The sequence below is a fragment of the Benincasa hispida genome, chromosome 11 (genome assembly GCF_027475165.1).
Source record: "Benincasa hispida cultivar pf3 chromosome 11, pf3_genome.v1.1, whole genome shotgun sequence".
NCBI classification, from domain to species: Eukaryota; Viridiplantae; Streptophyta; class Magnoliopsida; order Cucurbitales; family Cucurbitaceae; genus Benincasa; species Benincasa hispida.
The window spans coordinates 27,597,567-27,616,112 of NC_143488.1; the positions used below are offsets into that span (position 1 = coordinate 27,597,567).

Consider the following 18,546-nt stretch of genomic DNA (forward strand, 5'->3'; position numbering starts at 1 on the left):
ATGCTCAAAGTGATTTCGCCTTTGTGCACATCAATTTGAGCACGACCTGTTGATAGGAAAGGTCGCCCCAAAATGATGGGCACATCTTTATCGGCCTCATAATCTAGGATGATGAAGTCAACTGTCAAAATAAATTTATCGATTGTGATTAGCACGTCCTTCACCTTACCCTTTGGATGAACCAGAGATCTGTCGGCCAGTTGAAGAGTCACGGATGTGGGCACAAGTTGCCTCACATTTAGTTGTCGAAAGATTGACAACAACATCAAATTTATGCTGGCCTCCAAGTCATACAGAGCTTGCTCAATATAGAGTCCTCCTATGGAGCAAGGAATAGTGAAGCTCCCAAGATCACTCATCTTTAGTGGGATAATAGATTTCAAACTTTGCGTTAATGCCACCGTGGCAAATTTTCCAGCGCCTCTTTTCTTAGTTACCATGTCCTTCAGAAACTTGGCATAGGCGTGCATTTCCTCAATCACTTCACTGAAAGGAATGTTAACATATAATTGCTTTAACATAGATAGGAAACGTTGGTACTGTACGTCTTCGTTTTTCTTCTTCTTTAGCCTCTGAGGGAAAGGTGGTAACCTCAAGTTCTATTGCTTCATTTTCTTTTTCTTCTTGCGTTACTGCAATCGTAGGTTTAGCTGCGATGGAGGTTGATCTGTTTTGCTCCTTCTTTTCTCCCTCCACAATCTTTCCGATGCGCAATGTCACAACCTGACATTGCTCCTTACTTGAACCCCCTAGGTTGCGTGGAAGCTCGGTTGAACTTGGCAGTGCCCCTTGCGGTCTACTTTTGAGCTCATTTGCAATCTGGCCCATTTGCAATTCAAGGTTGCGGATGGACGTAGCCTAACTTTGAAGCACCGTCTCATTTTTCTCTATATATTGCTTCAATAGGCCTTCTAGGAAAGAAGATTGCGGTGGTTGTTGTGAGCTACTTACTTGGGTACTCTGTTGACCGTTGCTGCGTTGAAAGAACCCTGGTGGCCCTTCTTTTTGTGCCACAGATTGAAAATTTTGTTGTGGATTCTTCCAAGCAAAATTTGGATGGTTTTTCCACCCGGGGTTGTAGGTGTTGGAAAAGGGGTTGTTCTTTACAAAATATATAGACTGTGGGTTTTATGGACAATCCTCAATCGCATACCCATCACCGCAAGTCACACACCTTACGGTGTTTTGACTTATAGCATTGCCCACCTTGCAGTGTTGGGCTGCTAATCGTCATTCCTTGAATTAAATTCATCATTGCGGTCATTTGGATTTGCAATGAAACAATAGCACCGTTATTTGCATCAGAATCTTTGAGTCTTAATCTCTGGTCGCTCTCCCTCCAGTCTTCATGATTCTTGGAGATGCGATCCAGGATATTCTTCGCCTCATCATAAGTCTTGTCAAACAGGCCACCAGCTGCTGCCGCATTGGCAACGGTTTGCGAAGTAGGATTCAAACCGTGGTAGAAAATTTCCATTTGAAGGCAGTCTGGAAGCGCATTATGCGGACAATCTCGGACCAACCTTTTAAACCACGCCCAGGCATCGCTGAGCGATTTTTCCATGTCTTGTTCAAAGTTAGTAATAACCTTTCTCCGTCTCGCGTTGTCTGTAGGTGGGAAATACTTCTTCATAAAATTCTCCACCACCTGCTCCCAAGAAGTGATCTCTCCTGGTTCGAGCGAGTAGGCCCATTTCCTAACAGTGTTATCGAACCTCCTCAGCAGAGATGTTCGGGAACATAAAAGTATTGCAGATTTTGATAAAACTTCGGAGGTGGGCGTGCGGATCCTCGCCATGCCTTCCTCCGAATTGACCTGCAGCCTGGATCATCTGCAGTATCACCAGTTTCATTTCAAATCTACTTCCGTCTAAGGCAGGCCTCGTGATTTCCGGAGAGAAATCATAGAGGTTTGGCGATGCATAGTCCCTAATGGGCCTATTGCGATCGTTGGCCAACAGAATTGGATTTGCCATGACATTGTTGTTGTTTGGTGCTTCATTCCTAGGCTGCTCCACCATCTCTTCTTTATAGGATTGTGGTTGCTATTGGCGGTCTCTTAGTCTCCTTCGAAATGTCTTCTCAATCTCCGGGTCGAAGTTCGCCATAGATTGAGAGTTCTGCAAAGAATTCACAAAAATTATCGTTAACAACTATTTTTTCGAAGTCCCCGGCAACGGCGCCAAAAACTTGATGAGTTATTTTATTAATTGTGGAATACGGATGATATGTGTTTATGGATAGTGTTGTGCACTCAAGTTTCCCTAGCAGAATCCAAGTGTAAATTCCTCTGAGTTTCCTAGTAAGTCTAGGGTCGATCACAGGGACTTGTGAAAATAGTTTGTGTTGATAATTTTCTTATGAAAACTTTGCGGTAACCGATAAAATATATAAGGTGGTTGGTTTGTTGTTGCGTCAATGAAAATAATAATAAATGCGGCAGATTTCGAAAAGAGTTAGCAATGGGAAATACGATGAATATGTGGTGAACGGGTTGAGAAGGGTTTCGGCTAACACTCCCTAGGTTGCATTCATGCCTTGCGATCATGCAACATGTATACAATAGTAAACCACCTCTCGGTGTGAATGCCACGACTTCTAAGGTTAGAACGTATGCGATAAATATGCAATAAGTCTATAGGGTTTACACATAAACCTCTATTTCTATTTATGCAATGACAACATGACATTCACACAAATATGCAACTGCATAATATCATTCCTATTCCTAGGATGCATGCGATGCAAGTTGACAAACAGAGCTTATCTCTAAGTCCCTATTTCTTGTTTATGCAGGCCTAATCTTGCACTTTCAAGTCAAATTCTAACCTAGCTCTCTCGAGACATTAGGTTCTTTCTTTAGATTCTCTCTTGAGCAACTCTAAAGGGATGTTTCGCATAGCATAAAACAAGACAATCACAAGCAATGAACTTCCTAGATCATGTTAGCTTAGTTCCTTTTAACCCATTCAACTAGTTTAGCTACTCATGCACACTAAGAGAGTGAGCAGATGTAGAAATAGAATTTCCATTGAATAGATAAAAGATGAAGTACAAAATAACAACGCAAGTATAGTAAAGAACTTGGAGCAATTTCTTGCCACCATGTGTTACACTGTTCTACTCGTGCTCTAAAGATATTCTCGCTTTCGCGAGAGTCAACTCGCTCTCTACTCTTACGCCCCAAGGTTCTCTCTCGAGCTGCCTTGGACGATCTCTGGTGTCACCACTCTTCTCTAGCTCCGTCGTGAAATGGAAAAGAAAATTATGAACAGAGGTGTGAACTTGTAAAGTGATAAAGTAATCGATTGCTTAAACCCTTCTCTGAAGAATGCACTTGGTATTTATAGGGCATCAAAGGTGAAAGGCGGCTTCTCTCTCCTGGTTGTACAAATGGGACAACTTTAATTCCTGACTGATGCACCAGATAGTTGTCACCGATAAAGCTGGATGTACTTTGTGACCGTTATCGACTGTCAACTTAATTTGGATCCGACTATTGTCAGCTTTCTGTCCCATCGATCTTAATTGTCCTTTCGTCCGAATGCGTCCACCATGTTGCAGTGATTCTTCTTGGGTGGATGTTTGCGAGCACGATCAACGCAAAGTCTTGCGGTGAAGTTGCGCTCAACAGATATATTCCTATGATCGCATTCTTTACATTGCGTTAACGCATTATTCTGCACAAAAATATAGAGATCAACTGCCCTAATGCATTGGACGAATGCGACCGCAATATTGTAGAATTTATGCTTAATGGACGCAATTTAACATATTCTATCAATGCAATCCAATATTGTTTAAGAACTTAGTACTATGATAACGTGCATTTCTGCTCGTTATCAGCGTTATACTTGGCGTGAGTGCAAGAAAACTTGTGACAGGAACGCATGGTCATCGCATACATTTGTTAACGCATATTGTAAGTCTAACGCATGACCACCGACGCATGATAATTAACGCATAACCTAAGACATGCATCACATATTGCATCCCACTAATTTTAGACATCAAGTCGTTGACGGCTAATTTTTCGTCATCAAGTTTTTGGCGCCGTTGCCGGGGACTTGGCAGCTAATTGTTTATTGAGTTTTGTGTCTCTGCAGAAAACCTTTTTATCTTCAGAGTATTGTAGCTTGTGCGACCAAGTTACAACCAATATTGAAGTGTAGGCGATGCGCCGAAAGCCAATATTGACTCTAGGCTAGAAGGGCAATCAGTCGCATGAGCTGAAGGCAGCTCTAAGCACATGGTGGCCAACATGTGCCCAATAATTGCCAGAAGTTTCAATGGTCAGGGCAAGTTCTTTGACCTAAGTAGTTGAGAGCAATCTCTTGCATGGAAAACTCCTTGTGGTGACAACACTCCAATTTCTCCAGGGATGTCTTTTACTCTATCTCTACCTTGCTTTCTTAGTTTAGTTTATTTTATTGTTATTTTGGATATGCGACTGCTTCTTTGGTTGTGGTGTGTTTGCTCCTTGTAGGTGCAAAAAATAATTCTCCTCGGTGCGCAGTACAACAGAAGAATTCCTTCAATCCTTCAACGCACCGCTTCAATCGCGTGAATTCCAATGCGTAATCGCGTGCATTATTCCACCTATGGTCCCTTCTTGTTATCTTTTATGCATTATTCTTTTGAAATTCTCCTTGTTTGATTGCGTTCCTTTGCGATGCATCTATGATAGTACGTATAATTCACCGCATCTGCTAACTAAGCATCGCAAAGCTCTCCTAACTTTTAATAGCTTCTTCAAAATTTGAAAGTCTTAAGTTTTATTATGTGCAAACCTTTGCTCAAACATTTATTACCGCATTCTTGTTGAGTTTGTTTTTAGCTTTGCGGTGAGAGCAGCGCCAACCTTTAAGTTTGTGGGTGGCAGCGGTCTCGGCGAATTGCGTTCATTACATTGCGATCATTTTCAAACAAAAAAAAAACAGAGAGAATTTTGAGAATAACAACTCCAATGTCAATGCAATGGGGAAACCCATGTTGATAAGAGTTTAGTAGTGAAAGTCACTTACCTGTAGTTGGATGTCCGCATGACAGACGTGGGGGCAAGCCAAAACGAAAGTAAGTCGCCAAGATCAACGCATAAGCGTAACTCCTCTGTCCGGTGCAAGCCAAATTAAGCAAGACAAGAGTTGATTTGAAGATGGAATGCAACCGAAGTTGGATGCCCGCATGGCACACATGGGGGTAAGCCAAAACGAAGAGTGTAACCAGGTTCAACGCCCCATTCGAATAAGTAATCGCAAAGTTTTGAATTGTTTTGAACAAATACATTCTTAAAAGCTAAACGCAAAGTTGCGGTGAATGAATAAAAATTTTTTGAGCAAAGGCTTGCCAGATCTAAACTTAGAAAAGATCTTTTTGAAGAAGCAGCTGAAGTGGAGGATAGCATTGCGGCGATGGTTAGAGGTATGAATAAATTATATTCTGAAAAGCTGGTCACCGCAAAGGAAAGCCGGAAGGTGTGTTAGAATTTCTTGAGTATAATGCATGCTTGAGGACAAGCATGATTCTAAGTTTGGGGGTATGATGATGATGCTCATATTTATGAAGTGGAAATATGGATGATATGAATTGATGGAATTGCGTTGTGCACTCAAGTCTCCCCAGCGGAAAGTGTAAATTCCTCTGAGTTTCCTAGTAAATCCAGGGTCGAACACAGGGACTTGTGAAAATAGATTGCCGGTAATTTTGATGAAAACTTTGCGATAACCGGGTAAATAAATAAAGTATTTGATTTGTTGATTGCGTTGATTAAAGATAAATAAAAAATGCGGCAGAGTTTGAAAAGAGTTGGTAAATGGGAAATGCGATGAATATGCGGTGAACGGGTTGAGAAGGGTTTCGGCTAACACTCCCTAGAATGCATTCATGTTTGTGATCATGCAACATGTATACAACAGTAAACCACCTCTCGGTGCGAATACCATGGCTTCTAAGGCTAGAACGCATGCGATATATGCGATAAGTCTACAGGGTTTACACATAAACCTCTATTTCTATTTATGCGATGACAACATGACGTCCACACAAATATATTTACCACATAATATTATTACCATCTCTAGGATGCATGCGATGCAAGTTGACAAACAAAGCTTATTTCTAAGTCCCTATCTCTTGTTTATGCAAGCCTAATCTTGCTCTTTCGAGTCCAGATTCTAACCTAGCTCTCTCGAGACATTAGATTCTTTCTTTAGACTCTTTCTCAAGTAACTCTAAAGGGTATTTTGCACAGCATAAAACAAGACAATTGCAAGCAATGAACTTCCTAGGTCATATTAGCTTAGTTTTTCTCAACCCATTCAACTAGTTTAGCTACTCATGCGTATTAAGAAAGTGAGCAGATGTAGAAATAGAACTTCCATTGAATAGATATGAAGATGAAGTACAAATAACAATGCAAGTATAAGAAAGAGCCTGGTAGCAATTTCTTGCTGCCAGGCGTTTACATTGTTTCTACTTGTGCTCTAAAGATAATCCCACTCTCGCGAGAGACAACCCGCTCTCTACTCTTATGCCTCAAGGTTCTCTCTCGAGTTGCCCTGAGCGATCTCCGGCGCCACCACTCTTCTCTTGCTCTGCCATAAAATGGAAAAGAAATTATGAACAGAAGCAACTGGTTGTAAAAATGGTGAACCCCTTTTCTAAAGAATGCACTTGATATTTATAGAGCATCCATGGTGAAAGGCGGCTTCTCTCTCTTGATTGATGGGACAACTTTACTTCCTGATTGACGCACCGAATGATTGTTAACAATAAAGCTGAATGTACTTTGTGACCGTTATCGACTGTCAACTTAATTTGGATTCGACTATCATCAGCTTTCTGTCCTATCGCTTTTAATTGGCCTTTCACCCAGATGTGCTCACCATGTTGCGCTGACCAAGTTGCAGCGATCCTTCTCGGGCGAATGTTTGTGAGCACGATCAATGCAAAGCCTTGCGGTGAAGTTGCGCTCGACCAATGAATTCCTATGATCGCAATCTTTGCACTGCGTTAATGCATATTCAGCACAAAAATACAAAAATCAATAGTTCTAATGCACTGAACGCATGCGACCACAATATTATAGAATTTATGCTTAATGGACACAATTTAACATATTTCATCAATGCAATCCAACATTGTTTAAGAACTTAACACTATGATAACATGCATTTCTACCCGTTATCACACCCCCAAATTTAAACAATGCTTATCCTCAAGCATAAGCTAAAGATTCCTTTAGCAAGTCCTCCGCAAAGTTCTTTTTCTAGATTTCTCAAGGATACCTCATTCAAATCCTATATACCATAATTTCTTTAAGTCTTATTCAAGTCTCTTCTTAAAATATTTCTAAGACCTAGGGACAACAAGTTTAACTTTCAAAAGGACTTTACTAAATTTCAGAGCATCGCATGATTTATTTCAAAAAGAAAAATTTCTACCAGGGTATCAAATGAATTTATCCTTGCACAAAAATTTTCTTCATTGCTTTTTTTTTCCTGACCTTGCGCTGATCCAAGTGCCTTGCCTTCATTTTGGCTTGCCCCTACGTGTGTCATGCGGACATCCAACTATGGGTAAGTGCCTTTCACAACTTAACTCTTATCAACATGGGTTTCCCATTGCGTTGACAGTGGAGTTCTTATTCTCAATGTTTTTTGAAATAGCAAGGTCGGAAACAAATACCCCACCCCAAAATTTAAAATGTGGCAATGTCCTCATTGCCAAAAGATTAAAATAAGTCATGCGATGGTCATAGAATGTGTTGTAAAGAGAGTTTGAAAGAGAGCTAGCAAACCCCTAACTTCTAGAAATATTTCATGAGGTGACTATCGTAAGATTAAGTTGACTCTAATATATACGAAAGAAATAGAAGCATATTTGTCATCATTGAAATCATACTTGGAAAAGAACAAAATGCAGTAATCTACTAAATTTATCTATGTCGAATGATTGCGGTGATTAAAGAGGATGCAGTGATAAAACTTTGAAAACTAAAATGCAATGTGATAGCACAAAATTGTAAACAAAGATAAGGAAGTGTACACCCCTAAATTTTGCACTGTCGCCCGCATTGTATTGACGCATCCATCTTTGAGGCGATCTCTCTTCTTTGGGTTGCGGTGGAGTAAGATAAATACTTTGTCGCGTAACATCTCCGAAATCCAAGGCCTCGATCGTTGCAAGAAAAACAAAGAGAGAGTGTTCTTTTAAATAAAATAAAACTTGTTATCGCATTTTTTTTTAAAAAAATAAAATAAGGATAGATAAGGATTGAAAGGATAAAGTGAAAATTTCGAATAGTGGAAAGGGGTTGAAGAATTGATGTTTCCCAAAACCAAAACTTGTGTTCCTGATAGGTTGTTATCATTTGATAACGCAGGGACCACTTATTTTTGGCTGGTTTGTTCACGTCCATGGTGGCTTTTCTCTCTTTTCTTTGTCCTCTGGGATCTTTACCGCCTTAATCTGGAGTTTTTTCCCATGAATGCTCATTACAATTTCCCCCTTGTGCAAATCAATTTTAGCATGACTGGTTGAAAGGAATGGTCGTCCCAATATGATGGGTGCATCTTCGTCCGCTTTATAATCCAAAATGAGGAAGTCTGCCAGCAGGAAGAATTTATCGATTGAAATTGCGGCATTTTTCAACTCTCCTTCAGGATGTATTCGATATCTGTTCGTGAGCAGAAGAGTTTCCTTTGTGGGTGTAAGTGTGTCGACATTCAATTGTTTAAAGATTGACAACGACATTATGTTTATACTTGCCCCAAGGATGCATAGTGCTTGGCCACTGAAAGTCCCTCCGATAGAGCATGGGATCGTGAAGATTCCTAGGTCGCCCATTTTAGGTGGGATCATAGCATTTTGCGCTGCAGCCACTATTGCAATATTTTCTTCCTCAATTTGTTCCTCTTTCAATCTTTGCGGAGTCATTGGTGGTTGAACTTCTTCGGTCTCAAAATCTAGAGGCTTAAGGATGGACGCAACTTCAGGGTCTATTTTCTCGGGCTTCTCCAAACTACAGGTCAGTAGGTCTTCGGTTATCACCACATTCAAGTTAGTCGCAATACGCTTCTCCCTACTTCCGCAGTCATGTCGTCACTTAGCAAGGAGACTGCTAAGCATTGTTCCTTTCTGTTACCCCCAACATTGCGAGAGAGCTCAGTTGAGCTTGGTAACGCTTCTTGTGGTCTATTTTTCAGCTCACTCACAATCTGGCCCATCTGTAATTCAAGATTGTGGATGGACGTGGCCTGACTTTGAAGCACCGTCTCGTTTTTCTCTATATATTGCTTCAATAGGCTCTCCAAATAAGAGGATTGCGGTGGTTGTTGTGAGCTACTTGCTTGATTGCTTGGTTGACCGTTGCGTTGAAAGAATCCTGATGGCCCTTCTTTTTGCGCCACAAGTTGAAAATTTTGTTGTTGATTCTTCTAAGAAAAATTTGGGTGGTTTCGCCACCTGGGGTTATATGTATTGGAATAAGGGTTATCTCTCATGAAGCATACCGATTGCAGGTTTGTTGGGCATTCCTCCATCGGGTGAGCATCACCGCAAATGACACAACTTGAGGTCGTTTGAGTGATTGCACTGACCTGCCCTTTCTTTGCTCCCGTATTATTAATTGCGATGCCTTGTATTAAACTCATCATCGCCGTCATTTGATTTTGCAGGGATGCGATGGCCTCATTGTTTGTGTCATTATCTTTAATTCTTAATCTCTGATCGCTTTCCCTCCAATCCTCATGATTTTTGGAAATGCGATAAAGTATACTCTTAGCCTCCTTATATGTTTTGTCGAGCAGACCACTAGCGGCTGCCGCATTGGCCGCGGTCTGTGAAGAGGGGTTCAATTCTTGGTAGAAAATTTCCATTTGCAGGCAATTTGGTAAGCCATTGTGTGGACAGTCTCTTACCAGCCGCTTGAACCTCACCCAGACATCACTGAGCGATTCGTCATCTTCTTGTTCAAAATTTGTTATTAATTTTCTTCTCCTAGCATTTTCAGTTGGTAGGAAATACTTCTTCATAAATTTCTCCACCACCTGTTCCCATAAAGTTATCTCCCCCGGTTCGAGAGAATATGCCCAATTCCTCCCCTGATCACACAAAGAAAAGGGAAACAGAGTTAGTCGAACTTCCTCGGTTGAGATATTCGAGAACACAAAAGTGTTGCAGATTTCAATGAAGCTCTAGAGGTGGGCGTGCGGGTCTTCGCCACGCCTTCCTCCAAACTGCTCAGCAGCCTGAATCATCTGCAACATTACCGACTTCATTTCAAACCTCGATCCATCTAGCGCCGGCCTCATGATTTCTGGAGAGAAATCGTAGAGGTTAGGTGACGCATAGTCCCGGATGGGTCTATTGCGGTCATTTGCTAGAAGGATGGGGTTGACCATCATATTATTCGCATTCGCGACCCATTTTGCTGGTTGTTTCATCATTCTTGGTGTTCCTTCTTGTTATTGTTGACGGTCTCTTAATCTTCATCTAAAAGTCCTCTCAATCTCCGGGTCGTAATTCGCTAGATGAGAGTCTGCAAAGAAATCAGAAAAATTACCGTTAGCACTCTATTTTGCCAAAGTCCCTGGCAACGGCGCCAAAAACTTGATGCTCGTATTTATGAAGTGGAAATATGGATGATATGCATTCATGGAATTGCATTGTGCACTCAAGTTTCCCCAGCGGAATTCAAGTGTAAATTTCTCTGAGTTCCCTAGTAAGTCTAGGGTCGAACACAGGGACTTGTGAAAATAGATTGCGTTGGTAATTTTGATGAAAAATTTGCGGTAACCGGGTAAATAAATAAATAAAGTATTTGGTTTGTTGATTGTGTTGATTAAAAAGAAATAACAAATGCGGCGGAGTTTGAAAAGAGTTGGTAAACAGGAAATGCGATGAATATGTGGTGAACGGGTCGAGAAGGGTTTCGGCTAACACTCCCTAAAATGCATTCATGCTTGCGATCATGCAACATGCATACAATAGTAAACCACCTCTCGGTGTGAATACCACAGCTTCTAAGGTTAGAATGCATGCGATATATGCAATAAGTCTATAGGGTTTACACATAAACCTCTATTTCTATTTATGCGATGACAACATGACGTCCACACAAATATGCGACCACATAATATCATTCCCATCTCTAGGATGCATGCGATGCAAGTTGACAAACAAAGCTTATCTCTAAGTCCCTATCTCTTGTTTATGCAAGCCTAATCTTGCTCTTTTGAGTCCAGATTCTAACCTAGTGAAAAATCTATACCCGGGCGGGGAAAGGAACTGGGGTATAGGCAGTTGACTTAGTGAACTAAGCTTAAGTGGATTCAGCTCTCTCGAAACATTAGGTTCTTTCTTTAGACTCTCTCTTGAGTAACTCTTAAGGGTATTTTGCACAACATAAAACAAGACAATCGCAAGCAATGAACTTCCTAGGTCATGTTATCTTAGTTCTTCTCAACCCATTCAACTAGTTTAGCTACTCATGCGTATTAAGAGAGTGAGCAGATGTAGAAATAAAACTTCCATTGAATAGATATGAAGATGAAGTACAAATAACAATGCAAGTATAATAAAGAGCCTGGTAGCAATTTCTTGCTGCCAAGCATTTACACTGTTTCTGCTCGTGCTCTAAAGATAATCTCGCTCTCGCGAGAGTTGGCCCGCTCTTTGCTCTTACGCCCCAAGTTTCTCTTTTGAGTTGCCCTGAGCGATCTCCGACGCCACCACTCTTCTTTTGCTCTGCCTTAAAATGGAAAGGAAATTATGAACAGAAGCAACTAGTTGTAAAAATAGTGAACCCCTTTTCTGAAGAATGCACTTGATATTTATAGAGCATCCATGGTGAAAGGCGGCTTCTCTCTCTTGATTGATGGGACAACTTTACTTTTTGATTGACGCACCGAATGATTGTTACCGATAATGCTGAATGTACTTTATGACTGTTGTCAACTATCAACTTAATTTGGATTCGACTATCATCAGTTTCTGTCCCATCGCTCTTAATTAGCCTTTCACCCAGATGCGCCCACCATGTTGCCCTGACCAAGTTGCGGCGATCCTTCTCGGCGAATGTTTACGAGCACGATCAATGCAAAGCCTTGTGGTGAAGTTGCGCTCGACCCATGAATTCCTATGATCGCAATCTTTGCACTGCGTTAATGCATATTCTGCACAAAAATACAAAAATCGATAGTTCTAATGCGCTGAATGCATGCGACCGCAATATTATAGAATTTATGCTTAATGGATGCAATTTAACATATTTCATCAATGCAATCCAACATTATTTAAGAACTTAGCACTATGATAACGTGCATTTCTACCCGTTATCAGATGACATGCAGAAAGGCAAGTCATCTTAGGCCTTTTATTTAGAATTATGAGGACTGTTAAGCATAATATGCGTCAATTATGTTAGGAATTCATAAGAAAATAAGTTTGCATCGTTCAACATGAAGAATCTTAGCTAACCCACTATTATGCATTATTATGGGTTCAATTGTCTATTTTTTTAGCTAACGCAGGAAGTGGACGCAAACACGGAAGCCGGGCTATCGCATAGACGACCGCATGTAGAGAAACCCTACATCAAAAGGCGAACGCATACAATCAACTTATAGGTGTTGCGGTAATCAAATGCATTCATCCATCGCATAGGAGTTGCAATCGTCAAGTGATTGCGGTCATCGTGTAGAAGTTGCGGTAATCAAGCGAATGCAGCCATTTCAAGATTGCGACTACACGATGATAACCATAATAGAGGGATGAATACAAGGTTGGTGGAATGGAAGCATCAACGCATATCTCGGGAAAATAAAAAGATGATGTTGACATTTCACCTACCACGCCATTAGAAGCAGAGATTCAGAAAAGGACTAACGCGCCGCGAGTATCAGAATCAGAGCAGGTCCATTAATGCTATCGGTGATCAAGCTCTATAAATAGAGGCCATTGAGTAGAATTGCAAAGGATCCAAGGTTTTCACCCAAGGTTCCCTACCTTCGGGTGGATCCTTGTGATCCAGACTAACACGTGAGAAGAAAGCTTGAGAGTTCTTCATCTCCTTCATCCATTTTGAGCGATGACCGGAGCATTCGCTGAAGTTAGATCTTGAGAGAGTCGGCTCCACCGCATCCATGGCACCACCGACAACCTTGACACACATCTGCTGGAAGCAAGACATTGCTTCCAACTGGTTCTTTCATTTTCTCTTCTTTTCTTATATTGTATTGTATTACATTTTGGATTAAGAAATTAATACATTATGTGTTCAATGCATTTCTGTGTTTCCTTTGAGTCCATCTCCATCTTTCTTTACTTAGCATCTTTAACTTTCATTGCATCACTTAGTGAGATTGCTAGAGTATCGCATACTTAGTCATGCAGACTAGAGATATGAAGCATGTAGCAAACTACCGAGAGGTGTGCGTTGTGCGAGTGTGTGAGAAAACCTTATTTACTTAGTGTGAAGCTGTAGCAATGCCTATCTATAGGCAGACGCAACGCTTGTCTATGAGTAATGTCAGCAACAACTAACTGCCCGGGAGTGTAAGTGATTGGTTGCATTAAGCAATGTAAGCAAGTATTCACTAGAGATAGAAATAATCTTATGGCAACCAAGTTCATGCGGTTACCTTGTCTTATGAGCGCATCATTAATCATTTAGGCATACTTGAGAGAGTAGTCTAAAAACCAAATCTAAGACTCGAGAGAGCGGATTGGAACACATAAGCAAAAATGGGGAACTTAGGAATAAGCTCCGTTTGCTATTACACAACGTATGCACCCTACGAAGAGGATATTGCATGTGTCCAAGAAGTAGGATACGGTGGCGGTATGCGGTCATCTTGTTTATGTGTGAGAGCACATGAGCAGGAATAGAGACTTAGGAATAAGGCCTCTCAACATTTCACATACACATCGCATACGTCCTAGATTTAGGCATAAGTGTGTGTAGCATGATCACATAGCTTGTGTTGGCTGAGGTTGCCTCTGTGGTCACTCTTAAGGGTTGCGATGAAGACATCCTCACATTTTATCTATTTTCCATTCATTTACTACGCGTCAATAGTTGTCGTGTCTCTACCTCTCATTCATACTTCTCATTACGTTGTCTGTTAGTTAGGAGTAGGAGTAGTTTGTAGCTTATACCCCTCCATCATTCTTTTATTCAACCGCCGCATACACATTACCGCATAGTATTTAGTTACAAGTTTCTGAGTTCGACCTCAGATCACCCGAGAAACTTGCGTTTGCGTTATACTAGGCGTGAGCGTAAGAAAACTTGTGACAGGAACGCATGGTCATCACGTACATTTGTTAACGCATATTGTAAGTCTAACGCATGACCATCGACGCACGATAATCAATGCATAACCTAAGACATGCATCGCATATTGCGTCCCACTAATTTTAGTCATCAAGTCATTGACGGCTAATTTTTCATCATCAGCTTACTAGACCATGATGAGGGCTAAAGGACTACAGAAGTAAATGTTACTACTGCTAAGAAAAGAGGATCTCATCTAAGAAGCCTGATATTGCTTCTTTTTCATAGAATAAAAGTATTATAGTAAAGAAGAACAAAGGTAAAGGAAAAAAAGAATTCTACTAGTAGAAAAGGCAAGGCAAATGCTGCAGATAAAGGAAAATGTTTCCACTGCAGTGAAGAAGGGCACTGGAAGAGAAACTGCCCACAATACCTTGCAGAGAAAAGAGTAGAGAAAGCAAAACAGGGAAACTAGTCTTGAGGGTTGCTTACTGTGAGATAGTACTCCAGATTGTGAATATAGAAGCATATCTCAAAATGACCAGTGGGAGATGTTGCAGTTGCTACCAGAAGATAAACTTGTTTATTTTTGTTATGAAAGTTATTTTATCTTTTTGTAAAGAACATATTGTATAAACTTTTTTGTTATAAATGAAATGTTCATTAGCAAAAGTTTTATTTATTCTACTGTAAAACAACTTCTTTTAGAACCAACCTAGTTAAAAGCCATTTGCAAATATTTAGATATTTAAAAATGGCTAGCTAACAATAAAGGCAAATAGTTATTTAGCCTAAATTATAGGAGAACACTTGAAAGGTTCAAAGTGTAAAACTTGTTAGGTAAAATAAATCCATAATACTTCAATTGGATCAAAGTAAGGAATATAGAAAGTTCGAGATTTCTAGGCCATTGATTAAAACTGATACTATAACAAAAGTTGTTTAAGCAGATCAGACCCATTTTACTCAAAGAGTTGAGGGTACCTCGATGTAGTGGGATGAATGTATGACTTCCTAGCCATTATTGAGAAACAAGAGTTGTGAAAATAAGATGCATTCCCTATATAGTTTAATAAGAAGTCCATTGTATACTAACATGTTTACAGCGATTCTCTAGACTACAGTGTTTGAGAATCTCCTAGTAAGACTAGGACTACAAGGTATATAACCTAGGGCAAGTATGAGAAAAACCCATGCGTATATGATACCTAAAGGCAAACCATGAGTATATGATGCCCTAGTTTATTGTGTTTCTCTGTAAAACTTAGAAACTTAGTATTATATATATGTTACCACTGAAGTTTTAGTCTAAGTGGAAGTTTGTTGGGTTTTATGTCCTAAAACTCGTGACTCATAAACAATAAACTTATTCTGAAAATTCAATAAGTTGTTATTGAATATATGAATAGCTTATTTTGTTTTAGAAATAAATCCAATAAACTAAAAGATCCATAACTATTACATGAGTACTTAAAATTTATGTGGAGATATAAATGTGGATCAGGTTCGAGTAAATAGTCAAAATAGTTTATAGTATATGAATATGGTTGGGTGCCTTATTCTAGTAACACTATTGGATGCGACCCACTCTATAGTTGTTACAAGGAGTTGTAAAGTGCTACAAACGAAGTGATCCTAATTCGTACATGTGATGACATGATGAGTGAGGGTGTCCTTGCAATGAGTTTGCACAAGATCAGACCACAAAATAAGTCACTCTTACTTTGTAATGCTGTTTACTGTTCAAGACTGAATATTTCACAACGATGACCTATAACCTGAATCCCAAGCTAACTACGAACTCCTGTTTATTCGGGATTATCCTTAGGTTTGTATAGGTGAAGGTTGGCTTAACAGCGCCAGCTCAATAAGCCTCCCATTTTAGGGGTAAGACCGGGTAGATAGCTGGGGACATAGGGTGCAAGATGGAATTCACTTCTACCCACTTTAAACAAATTTTGCCCGATTCAATGCTTTTTAAGTCGGTTCGAGCTATTTTGAAGATCCCGAAGTGGTTCAGGGTTATTTTTAATTATTATTGTAATAATTTAATTATTTTCTTGCATAGATGCCAAAACCAGTCCAATTTTAGTGATTTTAATTATTTATGCATTGTGAATGTATTTTTAATTCAATTAACCATGTTTGTGCATTATGTATGCCATATAGATTTAAAATCCCGCATTAGTAACGCATGAAATTGTATATATGTGATAAACTCATGCAAAAGTATCTTCTTAAGTGAAAAATTGCATTAGTAATGCACTTTAATGTAGGAATAAAAAAAATTCACTAATTGTTGCAGACAAGGCCAATGCAAGGGACATGCGACCAGACTACCCAACGTGAAAGATACATTTGGCTCATGTAATCCATGTTAAATCACAACTTGTAGGCATGGACATCTGATTGGCGACGTTTGATCGAGGCAGAATGGTAGTTGTTTGGTCTAAAATAGGTGTCATTAGTTCTATCTTACCCAAAACAAATGAAATTTATAATGCTCTAACTACAACTAAAACTAGCACTTAGCAATAGTGGAGTAAGAGGTCGATCCCAAGGGAACTTTTATTAATTGGCCTAAAATAGACTAATTGAATTCAAAAATGCAAAAGATTAAACTGATGGGGGGAGGGGGGGAGTGGTTGTTTGTTTTAAGGAACTAGAAACTAACTAAGTGAAAAAGCAATAATTGATATATGAAATTTGGTAATGAGAGAAGTAAGAGAGATTATGAGATAAGATTCAATTGAAAATGAAATCTTGGGGATTTTATGTAAACTAGGCAATTCTATCATTGACTTAACAAAGAATTATGTAATTAGATTATTCAATAGTTCATTAAGAATAAATTCCTAATGCCCTAATTAGCTAATTTGACAATTAATCCTAATCTAGGTCTTAATTGCTTCCTAAAGAAATTTCATAATTAATCCCTAAATTGCATTAAAATCATGGGTTTTCTTATCTATTCAAAATCTTGAAATCAAAAGACAGAAAGTTCAAGATTGATTGCATGAATATTCTGAATTACTAGGTTCTTTAAAGAAAAGAGGAAAAAAAGTCCACATTTTCTATCAAGACTACTAATTCTAGCAACCCTAATTACAAATTTGTTATAGAACTATGTAATTTTTGCATACAAAAATTGATTAATCTTGAGTTGTTAATTCATTCTTAGTCAATTTTATTCTAAATCTTAGCAAGAACATTAAAAAAAAAAAGTAATTACATGAAAGAAATTTCAAAGAAAAGTCTCAAGAAAGTGCCAATCTATGTAATTCCCCAAGAAAAAGGATTACCTACTCATGGATGATGAAATTCTTCAAGCAATCCATTGATAGTTGCATAATTGGTACAAGGATTGAATACAAATTAATTGAATCTCTCCAAAATTTACAAGAATAGCTTCGTAAATTCGAAGTCTCTCTCTAAAAGTTCAAGTTTTTTTCCCTTTCTCGCTGAAAATGAAACAATAAAATTTATATTAGTAGGCATAGCATCGCGATGTCAAGGCCAGCACTGCAATGCTACATCGTAGAAAAGCCAAGAAGCATTGGGCTAACATTGCAACGATGCTGACGCTCGGTTGCGCAAGGCGCGAGCGCACACGCATTATTCCATGAATATTCAGAGCATTGCGACCTTGGGTCAACTGTTGCGACGCTGCCCTATTTTGCAGCAAATAGATGCATTCTGTTTTCAAGAATAAAGCTAGCGTCAGGCTCAATGTTGTAAGGAGCGTTTGATGCTGCAAGCATTGTTGAAGAGTGTTGAATTGTTCCTCTTGAGGGGCAAAGTGGTAGTTCATCATGGATCTTCTTGTTAAGTGATCTTTTGGTGTCATTTGGCTTGAATTAGCTCCAAATATTTCGAAATAGCTTTTTTGAGTCGGGATTGGAGTTTACCTACAAAAATAGACATTTTAATCAAACAATTACGATAGAATTTAGGGTTTTATCATAGAAAAGATAGTATTTTACAAGACCTAACAAAATACCCCCAACTTAGCTCTTGGTCGTCTCGAACAAGTCTAAACTAGAAATATGCATATATTCGAGCAAAAATGAATTGTTCATTGTTTATTCAAAGTTTCATTCTTTTATTCAAAATTGACAAATTCAAGTTGGCACATTTTCATCTTCACATTCAAATGGTCAATACATTCAAGTGTTTTACACAATGAATTGATTCTCATCTCTCTTCCCAATATCAAGGAAGTGAGGATATAAGCAAGTATTTAGAAATTCAAAGTTTTGCTAACAAAA

The 18,546-nt window shown here is 39.2% G+C and overlaps 1 non-coding gene and 1 pseudogene across 1 annotated transcript; both read left to right on the forward strand.

Annotated features, from left to right (window-relative positions):
- The window catches only part of LOC150032552 (uncharacterized), a 53,309-nt pseudogene that overhangs the window by 22,271 nt on the left and 12,492 nt on the right, over positions 1 to 18,546 (forward strand).
- On the forward strand, positions 9,895 to 10,001 carry LOC150032553 (small nucleolar RNA R71). The gene has a single exon (XR_016524930.1). It is a non-coding gene; the product is annotated as a small nucleolar RNA R71 (small nucleolar RNA).